At 36.1% G+C, this 24,600-nt stretch overlaps 1 protein-coding gene and 1 non-coding gene across 2 annotated transcripts in view; both read right to left on the bottom strand.

The window, feature by feature from the left end:
• Positions 1-24,600, bottom strand: part of DLG2 (discs large MAGUK scaffold protein 2) — a 1,351,614-nt gene that overhangs the window by 1,019,738 nt on the left and 307,276 nt on the right. The gene's annotated exons all lie outside the window — the stretch shown is intronic.
• LOC118629231 lies at positions 12,141-12,248 on the bottom strand. Its single transcript, XR_004959451.1, has one exon. It is a non-coding gene; the product is annotated as a U6 spliceosomal RNA (small nuclear RNA).

Genomic DNA, 24,600 nt, shown 5'->3' with positions numbered 1-24,600 from the left:
ATGAGGTATAAAATAAGGAATGACGTGCTATATTTGTCTTACTGAAAAATCACTTCACAGCAGTGTGAGTGATAGACTGGAAGTGGAGAGATCTGCCAGAGATAGACCAGTTTGGAGACTATTGCAATTATGGGACCATTGCAGGTTTCCATGGATACAACTAGGCATAGGGAATTATTCAGTAACACAGCATGGGACAGCATGTGATATTTAATGGTTTAAAGAAAACATCCTACCTCAGGACTCTTGGGCATGTTACCAAAATATAAACTCAGCATTTAAATCAACTGCTGCAATGATAGCTCTTTGGAATCATGGAAATGGCCCTTCAAGCAAAAAGTAGATCACAAAATGTAGGTCGTTCAAAAAACTCACAGAAGCACATTGGAAAATTGCAATTTAAAGTGATATTCATGTCAGATTTATTTCTTGGGGCTTATACTTTTCTAGAAAGTATAGTTATGACAGAAAAATTCTATTTCTGGGCTTTTATTTTGAGATGCCCCCAATTGCATTGTAACAAATGGCTTGGCCATTGTCAGAGCTACCTCAGGAAGAGGTAGAGCCCTTTGCAGAAAGGGAACTTATCCTCTGCTTATTTGAATGAAATATCAGGCAAGCAGCTGAGCCTGGTCATGCCCAGTGTAGTGGAAGAGCTACCCAGGCACCAGCTGTTTTCCAAATGCACACAGACCAACTCTGCAAAGAAGAAACACTGTTTGGTTCCCAGTTCAAGGTAGTAATGACTCCAGAGGTTATTCCTATTGCAATTCTTCCTGAACTGATATCAAGCTTTATTCAGATTTTCTGGTGAAAAATTAATAAGATTTCTTTAAACCATAAATAAAAGCACAAAAGAAGAAATGATACAGATGCTCCAGAGGCTTTCTTGGTCTTTAAGTCATATATTAAAGACTGGTTTTGAAGCAGGGAAGTATAACCATTCCCTGGTCTTCTTTTTTAAAAGCTTACTTTTAAATAAATAACTGGGTTTTGTTGTTGTTGTTGTTGTTGTTGTTGTTGTTGTTTTGAATAACCAGATACTACAGTGCAAGGAAATTAAGAAAAACTAACAATGACATGGCATATTAAGGGTGTTAAAGAAATATTAAAATAGGAAAAACCCCAGCTACTAGCTGATGAATAAATTACATATGATAAGGAAACTCTATTTAATGTTTTATTTTTCCTACATAAACACCTAGCATTGGCTAATTTTAATGTCTATTATCAACTGAAAAAATGAGCAGCCTTACTCTGCTGAAATTTCTAAGGAAAAGATAGAAGTTGGGTGTCAAATATCAGCTCAACATAAGGAAGGCATTTCCAACAATTAGCACTACTGTTAGATAGAATGTGCAGTGTATGAGAAGGAGTAGGCTGTCCTTCATTGGTGGAGCTCTAGCAGAAGCTAAGGGACCAGCGTGTATTTGTCTCAGAAAGCATTATGTATGAACCAGATGACCTCTAAGTTCCTTTTTTACTTTGAGATCATATATTTTCAAGGACAATTGAACTGAGAACTGAACCCAACTTGATTACAAGAAATCTACCACCTTCCTAATCATTCATTCAAAATACTATTCCCAGAAGACTTATTATGTATCAGATTCCATGCAAGATAATGATAGTGACAGACCAAATCTCTTGTGCTTATAAAGCTTAGCATCTAACTGGGAAGACAGACACATAGCATTAATTATAAGGAAGGATGCTGATGGAAATGCTTGTACAATAGCCCCCAACCTTTATCCATCGGGGATATGCTTCAAGACTCCCAATGGATTCCTGAAACCATGGACAGTATCAAACCCTATATATAAACTGTGTTTTTTCCTATACTTCCACTTACAGCTTCTCTTTGGCATATCCAAATTGCCAGCATCACTACTCTGGCTCTTTGGAGCCATTACTAAGTAAAATAAGAGTTACTTCAACACGAGCACTGTGATACCAAGACAATCAAGCTGATAAATGAGAAGGCTACTAAATGACTAATGAGTAGGCAGGTACACAGCATGGATATGATGGTCAAAGGGATAATTCATACCCCAGGCAAATGAAGTGATTTCATCACCCTACGCGCAATGGCACACAATTTAAAACGTAAATTACTTATTCTGGAATTTTCCATTTAATATTTTCAGAATGTTGTTGACCACGGGTTGCTAAAACGGTGTAAAGCAAAATGATGGATAATGAGGATTACTGTATTTCTCTTTCTTATAGGCCCTATGATTATTAGATAAGCATCTTTTCCCCCCTGAAAAATTGATACTGTTTTCAAAGAACTTCATTTCTTCCCAACCAGTTACTAAAAAGTTGGCATCCAAAAATTATATCAAAATGTCTTTCTTTTTAATGAGAACAGTGATGTCCGTAGTGGTGGCAATTATGCTGAGGAAGGGTGATGAAAGAAGGGTGTTCTACTCTCTGGGTGTGGTATTACTTTATTTGTAAGGTGCTTTCAAGAGGAAACCTGGATGATATGATCATGGCGGTCATGACCCATTAGAGCCCAATCAATTACTATGGTGTAAATAAAGAAAACCTATCTCTAAATCCTTGAACTGTGAACTTTGTAACAGGTGGATTACCTGAACCTATTTATCAATTATAGCATCAGTAAAACTGGGATAGACATCATGTACTTCCTGGTGAGAGGCAACAGGAAGTATCAAGCACTGTCTATAAAATATTCTTGCTAATTAAAAACAGCTAATCAGGCCTCTACCCCTCATTAGCAAATTACAGGAAAGGAATGGGGGGAGAAACAAATTAAATGATACCACAAGAAAAGTGCTAGACAATTCAGAGTGGGAGAAGTTCTCCAGGAACTTCCTAACTTATTTAACATGTATGGGATTAAAAATGGGAGGGGAGGACTGGTAGATTAAGAGATATTTAAGATTATATCCACTGTATATAATATGTAGATCTTGATTTGATCCTAATTAGAAAAAACAAACTATAAAAAAGACAGAATTTTTTGGTGGTAATTGTTCTGTAACATATATGTTTATCAATAATTATATTGTATATTTTAAACTTATGAAATGTTATATGCAAATTATATCTCAAAGATGGGGAGGGGGAAATGCTGCAAAGTATATTAGATCAACTGCTATATTGAAATATGGGGTGATAGATTAGATATAATAATGACATCAATTAAATTTCTGAAGTTGAGAATGGTCTTGTAAGAGTTATGTAAGAGAATATCCTTACCTTTACGGATACAGAGTTTTAAGACATTTGGGAAATACTGAACATAAACTAAATATTAAATATTATTTATGATCATTATTATTTTTTCTCAGTTTGATCATTCTCTTTTGGTTATATTAAAATTATCCTTATTTGCCCTGGCCGGTTTGGCACAGAGGTTAGAGTGTTGGCCTGTGGACCAGAGAGTCCCAGGTTTGGTTCCTGCTAAGGGCATGTACCTCGGTTGCAGTTTATCCCAGGCCCCTGTTGGGGTCGTGTGGGTGGCAACCGGTCAATGTGTCTCCCTCACATCGATGTTTCTCTCTCTCTCTTCCTCCCTCTCTCCCTCCTGCTCTATCTGAAGATAAATGCAAACATGTCCTCTGGTGAGGATAAAACAATAAAATAAAATAAAATAATCCTTATCTTTTAGAAAAAAATGCTGAACAATTTATGGGTCAAATTATATGATTTAAACTATTGTATCAAGCAGTTATTCAAATAAATGGGAAAACAAGAATAGATTAAAAAATGTGAAAATAGGGGTTGATTATTCTAGTCTCTCTAACTTTGGGTATGTTTGACAATGTCCATAATGAACATTTTTAAAGAACACTTTCTCTTGATGATAAGGAGATATGTCTGACTCTCATACTCAAAGATCAGAGAAAATCTTTGGCTATAAAGATAAAAATGTCACAATTTCAAAAAGCTGAGATATTCCAAAACAAGTTGATACATGGAGGACAAGGCCAGTTTCAACAAATGGTGTAAAATAAAAACCAAAAACATTGTGAGGCTTTGGAGACTTTGGAGTGTTGGTAATGGGGTGAGAGGCCCTTTTGAGAAATGAAAGTAACAGTGATATAGAATACCTAATGTATAAGTGTGTCATATAAGTCAAAAGACTTTGAGTATAAAAATTATTTTATATATTGATGCATTTTACATTAAGTTTTAAAACTATTTCAGCCACAGCCAAAATTATAAAAAAAATGAATATTAAAAATAACAAAATTCTTAAAAAAGTAAGAGGGGGTGGTACTCCAAGCACAAGTTACAGGACCATGAAAAGAGGAGATAAACTTCTTTCAGAGTGATAAAAGACAAGCAGATTGCTAGCAAAAGGGAAGGAAACTAGTGAAATTGGTGGGAGAAGACGAGGAAGTTCAAAGGAGATGTCTTTTATTTCTTAGTGAAGTATGGGGCAAGGTCTTCCTCTGAGAGTAAAGGAAGTGAATATAGTAATGGATGATGAAATTAGATAGGACAAGAATGAATTTAAGAACATATAAATGGATAATTAGAAAGTAATGGAAGCCAATGGGTTGGAATCTCTGGATGTGTTGATGTAATTCATAAATTATGGTAATGGGGTACTTTAGAAAATAAGCCAGAACAATAGAAGCGTCAGTAGAAGAGTCTTGTGCTTGAAGTCAGGATTTCAGAATACAGTGATACCTCGGTTCTCGAACGCCTCGGTTTTCGACCAAATCGGTATTCGACCAGAGATTCGAGAAACTTTTGTCTAGGAATCCGAACAAATATTTGGAACTCGAACTTCCGAGATGAGCCGAGTTGAGCCGAATGGCGTTCATTCAGCCCAGCGCGCCTTGCTTGCGTCATCAGTGTGAGTGCAGAGAGAGAGTCACGCTTTGTGGAGTCACGCTTTCCTATTGGTTTCATTGCTTCGGTTCTCGAACAATTCGGTTCTCGACCGTCCTCCTGGAACGAATTATGTTCGAGAACCGAGGTATCACTGTAGGTGCAATTGTTCATGATGACAAATCCAGGTGTTGTCATGGGAGTAGGTGGCTAGTCTAAAATTAAGGAAAATGTCACTTAAGATGTATAGATCAAGAAACTGAGGGCCTATAGTACTGAATAGTTTACCCATGTGGATATTGAAATCACCAAAAGTGGTGAAGTGGAAATTAATTGTGGCAGAAAAACAAAGATTCAAGTAAACATATGTGTCTGTGGGGGTGGGGTAAGAATATGGGCTACCACAGAATTTTTAAGGACTTTATCACATAACTGCACATAAATCTGCATACAGCAAATTCATTATACAACCTTTTCCCAAATTATTTGAACAGAGACTATCTTTTCCTTTTGGAAGAGTACTAGAATGATTGAGGAACGTATTTGGGGAGAGCAAAACTAGTGTTTTCCAAACTGTAGGTAGCAAATAATAATTTGGTCCAAAAAACAATTTAGTGGATTATAGTCAGCCTTTTAATAAATAAAATATTAGTCCAGAAAAGACTAGAATATGAAGAGGTGCTCAAATATATAATGGACTACCATTTGCAAAAAAAAATATCTGGGAGGGAAGTAACCCAGATTCACCTAATTCAGGACATGCATCGAGCCATGTTTTACTAGAGCCTGTGAAAACTGCCTCACAGGTCAGCACTTAAATGTGACGCTCTCTTCTACTTCTGCTTCCAAGCCGTAGGCTCACCTAGGTAGAGTCAGCTTTCCGCAGGCTGTTGGACCATTCTCGGCTTTGTTGCTATCGTGCTTTCTGTCTGTGCAGAACTGAACAAGGAGTGGCCCTGTGGGTACACCCATCTAGGTCTCACTCATTCTATTTTAGATGCTCTGTACCTGAATTTGAGTGGCATGTTTAGACATCTTAGTTTCATAAAGGAAAGAGTGGGCTGCCTACCTCTTACCTTTAGGCTGAAGGCACAATGATTTCTCAGTTTTTACCAGAGCTGTGCATTGGTAAAAATACACTGAAAAATTAATTAGTTTTCAGTTATGAAGTGGTAGTCTGAAGCCGGTGTAGCTGCTATGTCTCATGTATAGATTCCGTAGTCAGAAACCTCATGAGAAGGAGGGTGAGGTTCAGACAGAGATAAGGCAATTCTGGATCCCTGGCCATCATACCATCATTAGGAAAAGAAATGTCAACCTAAATCCTAAGTATTTATTATTAATTTGTAATTATATGTTTTCTTTCCTATTCTCTCAACAATCTTGTGGGGTCAGCAGAACTACTACTTTTTACATATTATTAAATTCAGGATTATTGAGGTTAAGTAATTTACTCCACAACATAAGCTAGTGGCAAGACCACAACTAAAACACCTTGCTTGTTATTTTGTAAAACCCATTCTTCAGGAATATAATAAGGGGGATTTATTGTGTATAAATGTAATAGCAAGTATTTAATGTTAATATCTCACAGTTGAGAAAAGTAAATCATAACTTTAAGTATCTTTATTCCTAGCCTAGTCTAGCATGCTTGGGTGTTTCTCAAATAACATAAATGTTCGAAGAATAACTAGCTTAACAGCAGGTAAAACTCCTTATCATAGGGAATCTTTATATTTGACTATTTGAAATACAACCTTTGTTCACTTCATCAGGCCTGGATTGTGTGTTAAAGGTAGTGACTCAGCTATGCTGACGCTGTCTCGGCCCTGGAATTTTCATGAAGATTGCACACAGGTAATCAGCATGCATTATCAAGCAAAGATAATGAGGAATGATGTTTGGCATTGACATGATATTCTAGAAGCTGCAGTGACGCATTTGTCCCCGAAATAATTATTTCGAAAAAAAAGAGAGAGGAAATTGCCCTTTAATACTGACACAATTTTCTGGTAGTCTAGTCATCAAGAAAAATACCCACGAATGCTGCTTTTGAGAAAGAAATTGGTACGAGTCTTCTGGAAAGAAATATAGTGTGATTATATATGACCTGAGAGCTTAAAAAATGGTCCTAATCCTAATCCATCTATTATTTCATATTCAATAATTTATTCTAAGTAAATAATCAGAGGAAAAGACAGACAATTTTGTATAAGGGTGAATGACAGCATTATTTATGTTAGTGAAAAACTGGAAATTAAATATTCAACAATAAGAAATGACAAGAGCCCTGGCCCATGTGGCTCAGTTGGTTGGAGCATCGTCCTGTGCACCAAAAGCTGGTAGGTTCAATTCCCAGTTAGGGCATATATCCAGGTTGCAGTTTGATTCCAGGTTAGGGGGAGTGCTGGAGGCAACCGATTAGTGTTTCTCTCTCACGTTGATGTCTCTCTCTCTCTCTCCTTTGTTCCCTTCCTATGTCCAAGATTAATATAAAAAAAGACTTTAAAAGTGAAAAGAAATGACAATATTTGGTATTTCTGTAGAATTGAATCCTAATCAACCATTAAAATGTTATTAACAAATATTTACTCACAGAATAATTATTCATGGAAATGTTAAATAAAAGAGTGCATGCCCAAATTTTGACAGTGTTTATATAAGTAAATATAAAACATTACATTTTGGTTTATATGCAATTGTATTTTCCAAATTCTTTTCAAGGTATATATTTGACTATACTTAGGATGTTGGGAAAACACATTACTTATTAACATTTTTTAAAGTCTGAAGTAGAAAATAGACTAGAGCAGAGGTTAGAAAGCCTGAGTCCAAATGGTCTATCACTTTAGTGTGTTCATGTTTATGACTGCTGGCCAAATATTTAACATTTTGAGTCTCAATTTACTCTTTTGTTAAAAGAGCAACTTAGATTTCAGAGGTCTAGAATTGAAAAACCATCAGATAATAAAAGGGCATAAGGAAAGTCAGGTGCTTACATTCATTCATTACAGAATTATTGAGTGCCTACTAGATGACAGGCACAGGGGATACAGTTGCCTGTATTGCAACCAATCCAATCTTAATACCTTTCTAGAGGTGAGAGAGTAGAGGGGACCACAATAAAATGACCAGATGGTATTTGACATGCATTACCTCATTTCATTCTCTCAACAACTCTAAAATATCTATTATTTTTCCCATTATATTGGTTTTAAAAAAGTGACAATGGTATTGAATGACTTGCACAATTTCATAAAAAAATTAAGTAACAGAAAAATATTAAGCAATGGAAATCATATAATATTAAGCAATTTAATTGCTTCACTGGATGGAATTTAAAATAATTCAATTCAATTCAATCTATCAGTTTTATTTATTTATTTATACATTTTTATTTTTATTTTTTATATTAATCAGTTCTCAGTATGTATTTACTACAAATGATTTGTAATTTATTATCATAATTTTCTCCAAGGAACTATCATTGAGCACTGTATACTCTTTTATTTATTTATTTTATTATTTTAATTAATTAATTAATTTTTGTTACAGATGTTTTTCCTTTTTCCCCCACTGATTCCCCCTGCCCCCTCCCTTCCTGCCCTGTCCCCAGCTTTGCTGTCCATGTCCATTATTCATGTATACATGAATATAAGTTCTGTGGTTTATCTCTCCCCCACCGCCCCCTCTTCTGGGGATTGTCAGTCTGTACCCCACTTCCATGTCTCTGGAACTACCCCATTCCTCAGACTGTTATGTTCATTATATTCCACAAATAAGTGAGATCATATGATACTTGTCCTTCTCTGTTTGGCTTTTTTTGCTTAGGATAATACTATTCAGGTTCCTCCATGTAGTCTCAAAGGATAAGAGATATTTCTTTCTTACAGCTGCATAGTACTCCATTGTGTATATGTACCACTGCTTTTTTAGCCATTTGTCTACTGATGGACATTTGGGCTGTTTCCAGATCTTAGCTATTGTGAATAGTGCTGCTACGAACATGGGGGTACATATATTCTTTCTGATTGGTGTTTGAGGCTTCTTAGGGTATCTTCCTAGAAGTGGGATCACTGGGACAAATGGAAGTTCAATTTTTAATTTTTTTGAGGTAACACCATATTGTTTTCCATAGTGGCTGCACCAGTCTCCATTCCCACTAGCAGTGTACTAGAGTCCCCTTTTCTCTACACCCTCACCAACACTTGTTGTTTGATGATTTGTTGATGGCGGCCATTCTGACAGGTGTGAGGTGATACCTCATTGTTGTTTTAATTTGCATCTCTCTGATGATTACTGATGTTGAGCATTTCTTCATATTTCTCTTAGCCATTTGTATGTCCTGTTTGGAGAGGTGTCTGTTTAGTTCGTCTCCCATTTTTTAACTGGGTTCTTTGTCTTCCTTTTGTTGAGTTGTATGAGCACTCTATATGTATTGGAGATTAACCCCTTATCTGAAATATCATTGGCAATTATGCTCTCCCATACAGTGGGTTGCCTTTCCATTTTGATAATTGTATCTTTTGCTGTGCAGAAGCTTTTGAGTTTGATGTAGTTTCATGTATTCATTTTCTGCTTTGTTTCTGTTGCCTTAGGTGATGTATCAGTGAAAATTCTGCTGCATGTGATGTCTGAATTTTCGTTGCCTACATTTTCTTCTAGGATTTTTATAGATTCATGGGTCACATTTAAGTCTTTTATCCATTTTGAGTTTATTCTTGTGTATGGTGTAAGTTGATGGTTTAGTTTCTTTTCTTTCTTTTTTTTTTTTTATGTAGCTGTCCAATTTTCCCAACACCATTTATTAAAGAGGCTGTCTTTACTCCACTGTATGCTCTTGCCACCTTTGTCAAATATTAATTGACAATATTGCCTTGGGTCCATTTTTGGGTTCTCTGTTCTGTTCCACTGGTCTACATGCCTGTTCTTGTGCCAGTACCAGGCTGTTTTGATTACGGTGGCTTTGTAGTATAACCTGAAATTTGGTAATGTGATTCCTCCAACTTTATTCTTCTTTTTCAAGATTGCTGTGGCTATTTGAGGTCTTTTTTGTTCCATATAAACTTTTGGAGTATTTGTTCTAGTTCTGTGAAGTATGTCGTTGGTATTTTGATGGGGATTGCATTGAATCTATAGATTGCTTTGGATAATATGGACATTTTAATGATGTTAATTCTTCCAATACATGAACAAGGTATGTGCTTCCACTTTTTTATATCTTCCTCTTTTTCTTTTTTCAATGTCCTGTAGTTTTCTGTGAATAGGTCCTTTATTTTTTTGGTTAAGTTTATTCCTAGGTATCTTAATTTTTTTGCTATGATGCTAAATGGGATTTTTTTTAGTTTCTCTTTCTGTGAGTTCATCATTGGTGTATAAGAATGCCATCAATTTCTTAACATTAATTTTGTATCTTGCTACTTTGCCAAATTCATTTATTAAGTCTAGTAAATTTTTGATGGAGTCTTTGGGCTTTTCTACGTATAGTATCATGTCATCTGCAATTAATGACAGTTTCACTTCCTCCTTTCCAATTTGGATCCCTTTTATTTTTTCTTCCTGTCTGATTGCTGTGGCTAAGACTTCCAGTACTATGTTAAATAAGAGTGGCAAACGTGGGCATCCTTGTCTTGTTCCTGTTCTTAAGGAAAATGCTTTTAATTTTTGCCCATTGGGTAGCATGTTGGCTGTAGGTCTTTCATATATGGCCTTTATTATGCCGTGATATGATCCCTCTATTTCCAGATTGCTGAGAGTTTTTATCAGATATGGGTGCTAATTTTGTCGAATGCTTTTTCAGTGTCTATTGATATGATCATATGATTTTTATCTTTTGTTTATGTGGTGTATCACATTTATTGATTTATGAATATTGTACCAGCTTTGCATCCCTGGGATGAATCCCACTTGGTGATGGTGTATAATTTTTTTTGATGTATTGCTGGATTTGATTTGCTAGTATTTTGTTGAGGATTTTGGCATCTATATTCATCAGGGATATTGGTCTGTAGTTTTCTTTCTTTGTAGTGTCCTTTCTGGTTTTGGAATTAGAATTATGCTGGCATCATAAAACAAGTTTAGAAGTCTTCCTTCTTCAATTTTTTAAAATAGTTTGAGGAGAATGGGTATTAGTTCTTCCTTGAATGTTCAGTAAAATTCCCCCATGAAGCCGTCTGGGCCTGAGCTTTTGTTTGCTGGGAGAGTCTTGATTACATCTTCAATCTCTTTTGTTGTTCTTGGTCTGTTCAAGTTTTCTCTCTCTTCCTGGTTCAGTTTTGGGAGACTATGTGTTTCTATAAATTTGTCCATTTCACTTAGATTGTCAAATTTGTTGCTGTATAATTGTTCATAATATTTGTTAACAATCCTTTGTATTTCTGTGGTGTCAGTTATTATTTCTCCTCTTTCATTTCTGATTTTGTGTATTTGGGTTCTCTCTCTTTGTTTCTTGGTGAATCTAGCTAAGCGTCCATCAATCTTGTTTATCTTTTCAAAGAACCAGCTCTTTGTTTCACTGATCCTTTGAATTATTTTTTATTTATTTTGGTCTCCATGTCATTTATTTCTGCTCTGATCTTTACTATTTCTTTCCTTCTACTTGCTCTGGGGTTTTCTTTCTGTTTGCTTCCTAGTTCTTTATGTTGTCAGGTTAGATAATCTATTAGAAATTTTTCTTGTTTCTTGAGGTAGGCCTGTAGTACTATGAACTTTCCTCTCAGAACTGCTTTCGCTGCATCCCATATATTTTGTGTTCTTGTGTGTTCATTTTCATTGGTTTCTGGGAAGTTTTTCGTTTCTTCCTTGATCTCCATGGTAACCCATTCATTGTTCAATAACATGCTATTCAGCCTCCATGTTTTCAAATGTCTTTGCATGTACTTGTTGCAATTTATTTCTAATTTCATGCCATTGTGATCTGAGAAGATGCTTGATATGACTTCAGTTTTCTTAAACTTGTAGAGACTTAGTTTGTGCTCTAACATGTGGTCTATCTTTGAGAATGTTTCATGTGCACTTGAGAAGAATATAAATTCTGAAGTTTTGGGGTGTAATTCTCTGTAGATATTAAAATCATTTGATCTAGCACTTCATTTAGAGTCTGTATTTCCCTGTTAATTTTTTGTCCAGAAAATCTGTCCAGAGATGTCAGCGGGGTATTGAAGTCCCCTGCTATAATTGTATTGCTATTGATTTTTCCTTTGACGTCCTCCAAAAGATTTTCAGTATATGTTCATGCTCCTATATTGGGTGCATATATGTTTACCAAGGTTATATCTTCCTGTTGGATAGATCCTTTCAATATTATGTAGTGGCCTTCTTTGTCTCTAAAAAATATGTAACACTTCACAAATTTGCATGTCATCCTTGTGCAGGGGCCATGCTAATCTTCTCTGTATTGTTCCAATTTTTAGTATGTGTGCTGCTGAGGTGAGCACTGTATCAGTTTTAAATGAGAAAGACAGAGACAAACAAAAGACTGTACTAGATTACCATTAAGTTTCCTTTTTAATTCATAAACCTTATGATTCTATTGTCAGTCTAAATTTAGTTCCTTATGTCATATACCAGTGACCCTTTCTTCATATATTAAAACAATCTATTTTTCTATTATCACAAAAATTAAGAACATGATTAATTAAGGACATGATTTTTTTTTTTTCATGTCCCTTTAGGAATGAAATGGGAAGAATAATAATCAATTTGGGGTTCTGGAAAATTGTCATTTAGATTCTTTATTTTGCTTTAAAAAGTCGGTTTCCTCAACATGTTCTTCAGACATTCTTAAAAGTATGCTGACAATTGTCACCTCAAACATTAAATCTATTCAGTGTTTCTTCACAAAAGATAACTACTGTTGCTGAGTTAAATTAAAAGAAGAAAAGTGCAAAAACATTTTCAGAAAAATAAAACCCAAAGCTAAATGATAAGCATGCATTAGCTAATGAATGTTCTTTTATGAACACATTGGTAGAATTAGAAAATTCTAATTTGGAACAGAAGACTAGCTTTTCTATGTGAGAAATGAATTGAAGTAGAATACTGAGAAATGAACAGCCTATAAGCCTAGGTCAGCTGTATTCATCGAAGAACCTTCTTTAAATCTCCAACTGAGAAGTAACTGCTTTATCCATGGTACTCCCAGAAGACAGTATCTGAGCCCTGTAGGAAGATTATCAGTCTGTCTTAAACTTGTTTCTGTAACTTTCACTATGAATACAGATTGAACTGTTAATGGCAGTGGCCAGGTCATTTACATAACTATATGCCCAGATCATAATGCTCTCTGTACAAAGCAGAACTTCTCTTTCTAAATAAGTCATCTTTTAAAAATCTTTTTTTTTTTTCCTATTTGTAATTTGACTTTCCTTCTACTCAAAGATGACTGAACCTTCATTTGCTTATCTGTACAAGGGCATATGCATCTGTAGCGCCTACAACATTAAGTCTTGAATGCAAAGGATGTAATAAATCTAAGAGCCCTTTAGGATAGCTATGAGAACATAAAGACAAAAGATAATTCTTAGGGGTCAACTAGAAGGGCCAAGATTAGTAAGATATCTTTATTCTTCTCTTAATAGCTTCATCATTTTCTTTGTCTCCAGTTCCTGAACCTGAGACATCCTTAACTCTCTCTCACTCTTCTTCGGTATCAAGAGCTGTCTTTTTAGTTCTTATAATATATAATATGTCTTTTCAGTTCTTATAATAGACCAACTTTATTTTTTTATGCTAGATTAGGCAATTTAGCAATTTTAAAAACATTTGTTTAAAAGGGCAACTACTCTCTGCCAGACACTGGATTACGTATTATGGGTACTCTGGTAAACTTGATGGTCTAAGCCTCTAATCACATGGAACTTATAGTCTAGTAAGATCTGAAAGCAAACAAGTGGGCAATAATACACAAGATTTAGCTTGTCAGTAAAGAAGAATGATACCTAACCCATCCTGAAGTAATAAGGTTTTTCAACAACCACATGACCAGTTGTCACCATCATCGTCATTGTAACACATAATAAACTACTATGCATCCTAACACATAATAAACTACTATGCATCAGGAACTGTTCTTAGTGCTTTTCCTGTGTTAACTCATTTATCCTCACAACAACCTTATGAGAAAGGTACTATTATTCCTACTTGGCAGATAAAGATATTTAAGCAAAAATTACTTAACACAGAACTGATCTGACATTTAACCCCAGAGACTGTGATCAAGCAGTAACATTGCTTAAACCGATACCAGAGGGATAAAGAGGAGTAAGAAAAAGAAGAGCTCAATTAATTTTCCAAGAAGCAAGAATAACATATACACAGTCCTGGAGATGAAAGAGAGGGTATTTTAATATAACTGAAAACAAGTTCAATTGCACAGATCCTGAGGGGCTGACACTGGGGATGATCAGATAAAAAGCTAGAGAGGTTGTCAGGAAATAAATTATGTATGACTGTATGAGTCAAGTTAAGGTGTTTAGACTTTTAAAATAGAAGCAACTATTGTAATAGCTGTCCAACTGGCACTTATTTCATTCAAGTCATTTATGTGAGGCTACTATCATTCAGGAAATGTTCTAAGCACTAGAGATACAGCATGGAACAAGATAAGCAAGGTTTTTAATCTGAGCAAGATAATTTTTAAAAAAAATCACCAGAATGTAAGAGGTATTGCTAAATGAAATAATGGACTGAAAATGGGATAATGGAATGGGAAATGACAAGGTCAACATCAGATGTTATGGAAAGGTGTCTAAAGCACACTGACATTCATTTTTGCCTTTATTTGCACTTTGGCTCATACTTAACCCATAGTCCAAACAATGTTCCTGATCATCTTTTTTCCATAGTTTGTAAAAATACAAAGTAAAAATGAAATTGCTTTTTATTCCTACTCCCAAGTGACAATTATTGCTAACTATCTGGTATGTATCCTTCTTTGCTTCCACATAAATGAGATCAAAGTGATTCTTTGTTATCTGTTTTGGTTTGTTCTTTACATACGACATCACTGTAAATTAATATATTAATATCTAATTTATCTTTTTGAGAAAATACAATTACAAGCATTTTATTCAAGATTTATGCCATAAATTAACATATTCTAATTTATGGAAATTTCAGTTGTTATTAATATTATAGTGTTAGACAACATACTGCTATAGATATTGTGTACAGTCATTTCTGAGTGTTACTCAATTGTGACATTAGGATACATTTTTATGAGTGGATTTGCCAAGTATAAGGTATGCACATGTTAAATACTGGTGCATCTGCCATATTATTTTCCAGAACATTTATGCCAATTCATAGTCTCATAATTATGCACAAATTGCATTAGTAATGATAGCACCTGTTTTCCTACACACTTGTCAGTACTTCATTCTTTGTTAACCTCATAGGTGGAAATGATCTTGTGTTGCTTTAATTAGCAGTTCTTTGTTGTAGTTGACATTGAGCATCTTTGAATATAAGCACCTCCTTAGAAGAATCAGTTTGTAACACTGCATAACCAGTGAAATAATCCCAGAACCCTTCACTGTCTATTAAAAAAGTGTTTGCAATTCTTAATATGACATTTGTAGTCCTCTGGCTACAGTTTACCTTTCTAAGCTTCTTGTCTACAATTTCTTTGCAAGGCCTCTAATTTCCCAGCAAATAGATGGTTGCTCAGTAATCTCTGGTTATATTTTTTCTTTCTATCTTTGCACTTGTGATCATGTGGAATTTCTAATCCCAGCATGCAAGCCCTAGCTGAAGTCCTGCCTCTCTTTGTGAGACGTCTCTCATCACTCCAGCCATTAATTTTCTGAATTACTTCAGTGCTTTTCCTGTTCTCTTTTTAAAGCACGTGTTATTTTCTATTTGTCTTAGTTTTCCTACTAGATTGTTAGCTAGTCAAAATCACCACTGGCATGGTACCTGGAAGAAAATGGTTGCTCTAAATACCTCTAAAAGAAATAATGATATATTCCACATCCTTACCCAAGGATATGTTTTCCACTGACTTTAGAGACAGGAAGGGAGAGAGAGAAAGATCGATGTGAGAGATAAACACTGATCAGTTGCTTTCCAAGTGTGCCCGAACCAGGAATTGAACCTGCATTCCAGGTATGTGCCCTAACTGGAAATTGAACCCACCACCTTTCGATGTACTGCATGACATTCCAACCATCTGAGCCACACTGGTCAGGGCTTCCCGAAGTGTGTTTTAAATAAATAATCTAAAACATTAAGAAAAATTAAAACATTGAACACTTTAACATGATTTACCAGTGGATACTATGTACAATATAAATGCACATTACCAGATGGCTAAGTATATTATAGTATATCTGTGGAATTTTGTGCTTATAACAACTTAAAAACAAAGAGTACAGATAAGTATTTTAAAAAATAAACACAAACTAATACACATAGGGGAAAAACTCCAAGTTACAAATTATAATATTCTTTTTATGGGGGACCCATGCAAACATTTTTCTATATACTCTCCCATGTTTTCCAAAATTTATTTACTAAGCATGCATGATTTTGTTTTAAAAAGCTTTACTTTCATGCTCTTTTTAAAATAAGAACATTGCAAAACTATAAGAAATATATTACTTATTAATTGATAAGTTAAATGTGACAAATAAAACTATTTAAACTCCTTTTGGAAGGTTGTCAAGAAAATAAATACTTCTGTTTCTATAATCAAGTAAAACAATTACACTGGATCTTTGGAAAGGGACTTGAAAGGAAGAAGAAAATAACCTCTATGTTCTCACTATAGAAACAAGGAAATAAAAAGGAGGAAGGGAAAAGTCACAGGAGAAATAAATGGTTTAGGTTCTCCCTAAACCATTCTACCTTTGACCCCCGCCTGCTGCCCCAAGATCTGTTCAAGCCCCTCCTTCCCAAAAGGCCTTCCTGGTCTCTCCTAGATCAGTCTCTACTTTTCCTGAATTCAGTTTTATTCAAAGCAAATGTCATATTTTTAAAAATTCTCTGTAAATTATTTCTGCCTTTTAATGATTTCTCAATATCCAGGACACAAGGGCATCAAGGGCAGAACACTCAGGCCTTTAGTACTTCTTCAGTCATCTCAAACAGTATGATACCATGTGCATTTAGTAAATATCTTCAGATGAGCTCCTTTCACTCAGCCATGTCGCAATGATGGGGAAAGGACTATACTGTATTGAGCCACACCTGTAATTCAGGCGATTAACAATAACTATTCTATAGTTCACGCCAAGGCTACAAACAAGGTATTATTCTCTCCATTTGAGAGTCAGTGGTAGTTATGCAGATAGAACTCAGTTGTATGAGGCTCCAAACTTCCTGTGTTTCTTCTACCTGTCAAGTTGATAGAAGCAAATAAAATTCTCCATTTCTTGATGTACAACCTTGCTGAAGCTGTACTAGAACAGGCTATAATGATGCACTCATAAGGAAAAATACAAATAAGACAAAAGAAATGCTATTTATTTAAAAAAGTGATGCCAGTAGACTTTAAAAATCACTCAATCTGGCTCCTGAAACTATTAAAAAAAGAGAAAAGCTCTGGTAAGGATTTCTAACATTCTAAATTTGATATAGTTTTTCTCTAAAATGACCCCTCTAAAGAGATCATTTCTACCATGGGAAGTACATGGAGTCTAGAACCAAACAGACTGGAATTCCTTCTCTGGACTCTACCTCTTCCTAGCTCTGACTGTCATCAAGCTATCCTCACATGAGAGAGATTACTAGTAATCATAACTTCCCACATCTGCTCTAAGAGACAATCATCCCACAGGGTGGATTCGAGGTCAAAGTACCACAGGCCAGCATGGTACTTGGCCTATGGGAAACACTCTCAAAGCGTTGGTGGCCTTATTCTCACAGTAACCCACATATCCTCTGTCTACTGGGAAGACAGTGGCTCTTTACTGCAGACTTTTCCTGTGACTCTGAGAGCCAGGCCAAAGGATTCCCTTTCCTTCAGTCTACAGACAAGGAGAGAATCCTGTGTCTGATAAGGGCTCATGTAAATGTGTCAAGTTAGGTTTTAGAACATCAACCTCTGACCCGAAATGGAAGAGAGTTTTTCAGAAGCATTCCTCCAACACTGTGATCCACATGAGACTGTACTGTCTTTGAGGGTGGGGCCAGGCTCAAATTTCTCTCTGTACCTGGAGCACTTGGGACAGAGCCTGGCACCAGCCAGTGAGCAACATCATGGATGTGGTCCCACAGATTCAAAGCAAAAGACCTCTTGAAGATTTTACAATACGAAAGATAGAAATTAAAACACTCATTCCTGATCTTGCTTTTTGTTTGTTTATTTCCACCTTTGGTATCAGTCCCCAGAGATGCAGACTTGACCAAGGGCAGAAGCTGCACCATATCTGGTAACAGATCTGAAAAGATGCTCTTCACACACCTGTCTGCCAAAGCAGTGACTCGTGAAATTCAGAACGTGCTAAGGTTTGGTGAGGAGAGCTTCACATAAAATTAACATAAGCAAAAGATTACTTGAGGGAACAGTGTACTACTTTTTTAGGTGACCCAGTTATGGCTAAATTTGGAAAGTTGGCAAGGCTGATTCTTCCCTTTAAAACAGTTCTCACAGAAACAGAGGATACTATGACGCTGGAGAGCCTAAATCTTTGCTGGGGCATCAGTCATAGGCAGGGAATTTGAAAAAGCCAGACACTGTGGGTGTGTCTGGTCACCTCAAGTTATCACTGAGATCACTGTTTCCTAGAGTGTAGTTTGCGAGGGAGAAATCTGGAGAGGAGAACTCATACACTACATACTATTTAACAGAGACTCAAATGGTGAACAGTATAAGCCAAGCACTGTTTTAAGTACTACACACATGTTTATCCCCATCACAAGCTTATACGATGGTACTATTATTAAATCTAATTTACTGATGAAAAGCTCACAGATAAAGAGATTAACTATCTTGCTAGTAAGTGTCAGACCTGGATTCAAACAGGCAATTTGGTTCCAGAACCTGTGTTCTTAATTTTTACACTGCCTTTTACTGTGTTGTAATGTAGATACAAAAAGTAAGACAAGCCCACCATTTAGTCTCTGGCAGAGTGACCACTGTCTCTGAGAGACAGTGCCATGGAATGGTTTAGAATGCCAACCCCAGAGCAGACTGTGGGGCTGGAATCCTGCGTTCTGTGTCCACAAGCTAAGTGTTCAGGGGTAATTTAGTTCACACCTCTGTGCCTCTTTTAGTTTCCTCTTTTTTCCGTTGGGTCTAATAATCTCATGAGGTTTGGAGGATTGAGTGAATGCTTATAAAGCACTCAGAACATAACATAGTAATGGTCAATAATTGTTAACCATTATTGTTTATTAAAAAGAGATATACAATCTTATCTCTAAGTTACAAAAGAGGCAACACAATTCTCATTGATTTTTGTGAGAAGACATGTAGAGATTGAAAAATATGAGCTTTGGTATTTGACTCTGGTTAAGGTTTCACCTCTAATGCAAGCTATAACCTTGGGACAGTCACTTAGCCACTCTGAGCCTTAGTTTCTTTGTCTGTAGAATAAATTAACACATCTCTGACACAGATAAGGTGAAAATTAAATGAGATAAGGTATATAAAAATATGGAAACTAGAACTTGGTCAGTACTCAAATAAGATGACCAGATTCCCTATTTTCTCTTTATATGATTAGATATAATGTTGGAGGATGTTGACTGATGTTACCAGACCTTAGCATATTTTGCCAACTGGAAATGTCACATGGACTGGAAGCAATAAATTGACAGGTCCAAAGACATCTAAGGGATTAAGAATATTTTTTAATTATTTATAAAAATAAATTTTGGAAACTAAATGTCCAGTAATAGGAGGCAATATGTTGACTGTAAGTTGTTTCATGCAATCTTTTAAAAGTATGACTTTTACCTTTTAACCTAAAAATTATACCTTTAAAATTTTATTTTATGACATGCTAAATCTTTTATGCTGAGATATATATGTAGGAGTTATTACTGTAGTAATTTTGTAGAGGGAAACAGCTGGGAATGACCCAATATTTATCAGCATGGCACTGATTAAACATATAAAGGTTTATGAGGTATGCAGATGATACTAATCTTTTAATATGCTGCCTCTGAATATTACCAGTAATGTTTGTTTTCTTCCTTATGCTTGTGTAATTTGCAATTTTTCTATAATAAACGTCAAAGTCATAATTAATTATTACTATTCTATACTGAGCATGTATTACTTTTTTAATCATAGAATAAATGCTTTAAAGAATATCTTAGCAGTATCTTTTACCCCTGATACTTCTGAGTTCTTCACACTAGAGCACATGTTAGAACAATAAAACTAGAGTCACACATACACCCACAGAGTATTTCTATACCTACACTCCCTCTAATATCTTAAAAAAAATTTTTTTCTTTATTGATTTTAGAGAGAGAGGAAGGAAGAAGGAGACAGAGATAGAAACATTGATGAGAAAGAATATCAATTGGCTGCCTCCTACATGCCCCCCACTGGGGATTAGACCCACAACCTGGGCATGTGCCCTGACCAGGAATCAAACCAGCAACCTCTTGGTGTGTGGGTCAATGCTCAACCACTGAAGCACACTGGCCAGGCTCCCTCTATCTTATACATGCTGAACAGAATGGGTGGGAGTGTCTATAGATAAACAGGGACAGTTCATGAGGTCCCTGGGTCCCTGAGGGGGTCAGATGCTTGGAGAAACTTAAAAATCCATCACTATTGGTCTTTGGCCTGAGACTCTTTGTTTTACAACTCTAACTGTTACTCATTGGCCTCTATGCTACTATTTTTGTCAGTGCCCAAATGGTGGTACCTGGAAACAAGTGCTTATAATCACTAAAAAAAAAAAAAATTAGCTAAAGAATTTGCTATACATATAACTCCCCCATAAAGACACTTACACTAATGATAAATGAACTACAAAGATTTTTCTGTGCCATTCTTGCCCAATGAAAATTGATTTCAGCATGAATACATTCTAAAGAGAAAGCAAATAATGTTTAATAGATTTTTTGCCAAATAGGTTTTTGGCAATATTATTTATAATGGCAAAATACTGGAAGCAATCTAAACATACAGCAGTGGGAATCGTTTAATAATAATACAATGGGTCTATTAGAGTACAATTTTTTCACCAAGATACAGCATTTCTGTTTTGTTTTTTATAACTTTATTGAAGTATAATTGACTTATGATAAATTACACATATTTAGAGTATACAATTTGTAAGTACTGAGCTTTCTAAATCCTGTGGAAACACCAGCTCAGTCATGATAATGGACATACCCATCACTCCCAAAGTGTTCTTGTGCCTTTGCCATCTACCTTTCCACCTCTTCTTATCCCTAAGCAGCCGTTTTTCTGCTTTGCATTATACATGAATCTGAGTTTTCTAGAATTTCACATAAGTGGGATTATATAGCAAGCACTCTTTTCTGTCTGGCTTCTTTCATTTGCCATATTTACTTTGAGATTTAAACACACTGTTGCATTTATCAATAGTTTGTTCCTTTCTCTTGGGAAGCGTATTTCATTATATGGATGCATCTCCTGCTGATGGATATGTGGCTATGTCCACAGTTTTGCTCTGACATATAAAACTGCTATAAACATTCAAGCACAAATCTTTATAGACTCATGTAGACATGCACCCTCGTTTCTCTTCAGTAAAGGCCTAGGAGTAGAATGACTGAACTGCTTAGTTGATGACGTCTATGAAAGCACTTGTAATGAAACATGAAGTGAAAAGGCAGGATTTAAATATAGCCAAATGAACAATTAGAAGAAGAAAATACTTTAAAACTAGTGGTTGTTTGATTGGTGTGGTGGGACTCTAGGTAATATTTTCTTCTTTTCTCGTTTTATAAATGTTTTGAAATATTGTTACAGTATTTAAAATAATTTTAAAATAAAAGGGAGGAATAATGTTTGTTAAACACATACTATACATTCGTTAAACACCTACAAATTTAGTAGGTATTTGTTAAACACCCACTAACGACATATGGCATATGTCTTTGCCATAACTTCATGAGTTGCTTATATGGGCTGTTTCACAGATGAGGCAACTGATGCTCAGAAAGACTAAGTCACTTGTGATTTGAGTCCAGAACCATCTTTCTACTATATTATGTGAATCCTTAATCACGTGAACCAGATCACACCTCCTAATAAAACAGAGTGCATGCATGAAACAAGATGAATTCCTAAGTGCAAGTACAAGGTGATCAGGATTCTGCTGAACGCGTCTGCACCGTAGTGCTCCGTGAGGCAGCCAGGCTGAACGAGAACACTGCAACACGCTGGGGACCAGCTTGATCTAATTTGAATCCCTCCAAGCAATACTATCAGGACAACTGCTCTCTCTTGAGGCACCATGACTTCACACAATGTTCAGGCTAACCAAATCAGGAAGAAAGAACTGGTATTGTATATCCAATATTTACCACGAGGCAGTTTACAAACACCAGGTAGCAGTTTATCAAAATCATGCTAGGAAAAGAGTCTGTGATCTCAGCCATCAAAAAGAAGCTCACTTCGTGGCAGGTTCCCTCTCAAATGTCAGACTCGGCCCACAGCTGCAGCCAGCTCCCTTCAGCGGGGAGAATGACTGGCTTTACCATTTCTGTGGTCAGATAGAATGAGAGCTATGAACACATTTGATCAGCTATCAAAACAGAACATGTAACAATGATAAAGTGAGGTAGGAGAAATAGCACTGTATGTTATTCATTCATTCATGAAGTTTTTCAATACATATCTTATGTGCCTGTAACTCTGCCAGATGCTAGAAAAACAGAAACAAAGGGGCAGTGAGTCCAGGAAAGAGATGGAGATTCATAAACAACTCAGTGTTCTGTCTTGATAGAAAACAATAGAGGCTGAGGGGGCTGAGGGGGCTGGGGAGACAAAGTTCGTAGGGGAAAGGCAAAGAGGGTCAGTCAGCAAAGGTGTGAGGAAAAAAATCATGTCTGAGCAAACACTGCAGCATAAATGAGCAGAAGACTGTAAGCAAAGGGAGAGAGCTGTGAAAGCTGGAAGAGGTGAGAGGAAAGGATTAAAACTAAGGTCAGAGAGGCAAGGAAGAGCTGGATCACGAGGTGTCTCTAGACAAAGGCCACAGTGTTTACATTTTAACTCATGCAGAGAAATCGGTTTTATACAACAGAGAAAGCATGTTAAGTTTGCTTTTGGAACCATCTCTTGTCCGTAAGGTAAATCGTAGTCAGGGAGACAAGTTGCCCTGGAGTCAGACCATAAGTGCTCGTTCATGAACACTTCTTTTTTTCACTCGTTTGTTTTCTATAAAGCCTGGGTACTTCACAGGGTTGTTGTAATAAACAACATCCTCTTAAGATTGTGTGAGTGAAAGAGTTTTAAAGGTGAAAACCACTATGTAGTATGAGATGTATCAGGATCACCGTTATTCTGTCTTGTCCTTGTGAACATCTGGACAAGCAATTCAGCAACAGGGGCTTAAGCCAACTGTGCTGCCATCTACATCTGCTGTCCCAGGACTTTCGGCGTAGCCATATGCGCCCTGCCACGGTTCTTCACTTTTCATGACTTAATCCAATATGAAGGAAATAAACATAACTGATAGAACTCTTAAGTGAAAGCCACACTTAATTACTCAGCCAAGCTCTCAAGCAGGCACCCAGTTCACAGGATAATACAGTTCAATGGAATATTTCCTCATTGATTTGTCTGTCACTTCTAATTGCTGTGGGGAGAGTTGCACGAGTTCCATGGAAGATATTAGGTGTTATGATTGTAATTCTGGGGTGGCAAAATCGATGAAAAATAAGTGCAGCTTTAGTTTTATTGTGTGAGTTTGATAGCCACATTGAATGTAACATAAATTCAACCTGAAAAACTGACATTGATCTGTGCCTAACACAGGCACCTTACGCATAGTAAACTAAAAAAAATATAGACACGAAAGCAAATGGAGTCAGCAGAACCATCTAACCCACTAATTACTGCTCACCAGAAGTGCTTGCTCAAAATATATGTATAGAAATGTTCACTTCCTAATGCTGTCATTAGAAGATAAATGAAATCACATTTGTGAAGGTTTCAGTAAATCTTAAAGCATTACATGTTTAAGACATTAGTTTTTATTATTGCTTGCTTCATTTTAAAGTTTTCAGGAAATATTTTCCTTTTGCTTTTGCAGAGGAGTAAACTAAAGCACAGAGAAGTAGAATAATTTTTTTCAAAGAAAAATTTGCTAGAAAGGTAAGTCAGATCTCATTGTCCAGTTCCAAGTATCCCTCCCCCTTTCCCTTTCTTTTATGTCTTTTTTTTTTTTCATTCAGCAAGCAGTACAATATTATCGGGGTGACTACATAATTCCTAATTGAAAGTGGTCACTTTAGAAAGTCAGATTACTCTTATCTTTACACTAGGAAAACTGGAAATGAAAGCCAGTACTTGCTTGGGCTAATTAGCTACTGTAGTTTGAATATTTATGTGCCTTCAAAATTCCTATGTTGAAACCTGATTCCCAGTGTAATGATATTTGGAGGTGAAGACATTGGGAGGTGACTAGGTCACGAGGGTAGAGTCCTTGTGAACAGGAGCAGTGCCCTTATAAAAGAATTCCCAAAGAGCTCGCTTGCTTCTTCTGTCACGTGAGGACATTGGCCCCAACCCACCCTCCAAGAGGCTGTCCATAAACCAAGAAGCAGGCTCTCACCAAATACCAAATCTGTTGGTGCCTTAATGTTAGACTTTCCAGACCTCAGAACTGTGAGAAATAAAGTGCTGCT

The sequence above is a fragment of the Molossus molossus genome, unplaced genomic scaffold, assembly GCF_014108415.1.
Source record: "Molossus molossus isolate mMolMol1 unplaced genomic scaffold, mMolMol1.p scaffold_m16_p_13, whole genome shotgun sequence".
NCBI lineage: Eukaryota > Metazoa > Chordata > Mammalia > Chiroptera > Molossidae > Molossus > Molossus molossus.
The sequence above is the reverse complement of the archived record's forward strand: the minus strand, read 5'-3'. Positions and strand labels throughout refer to the sequence as shown.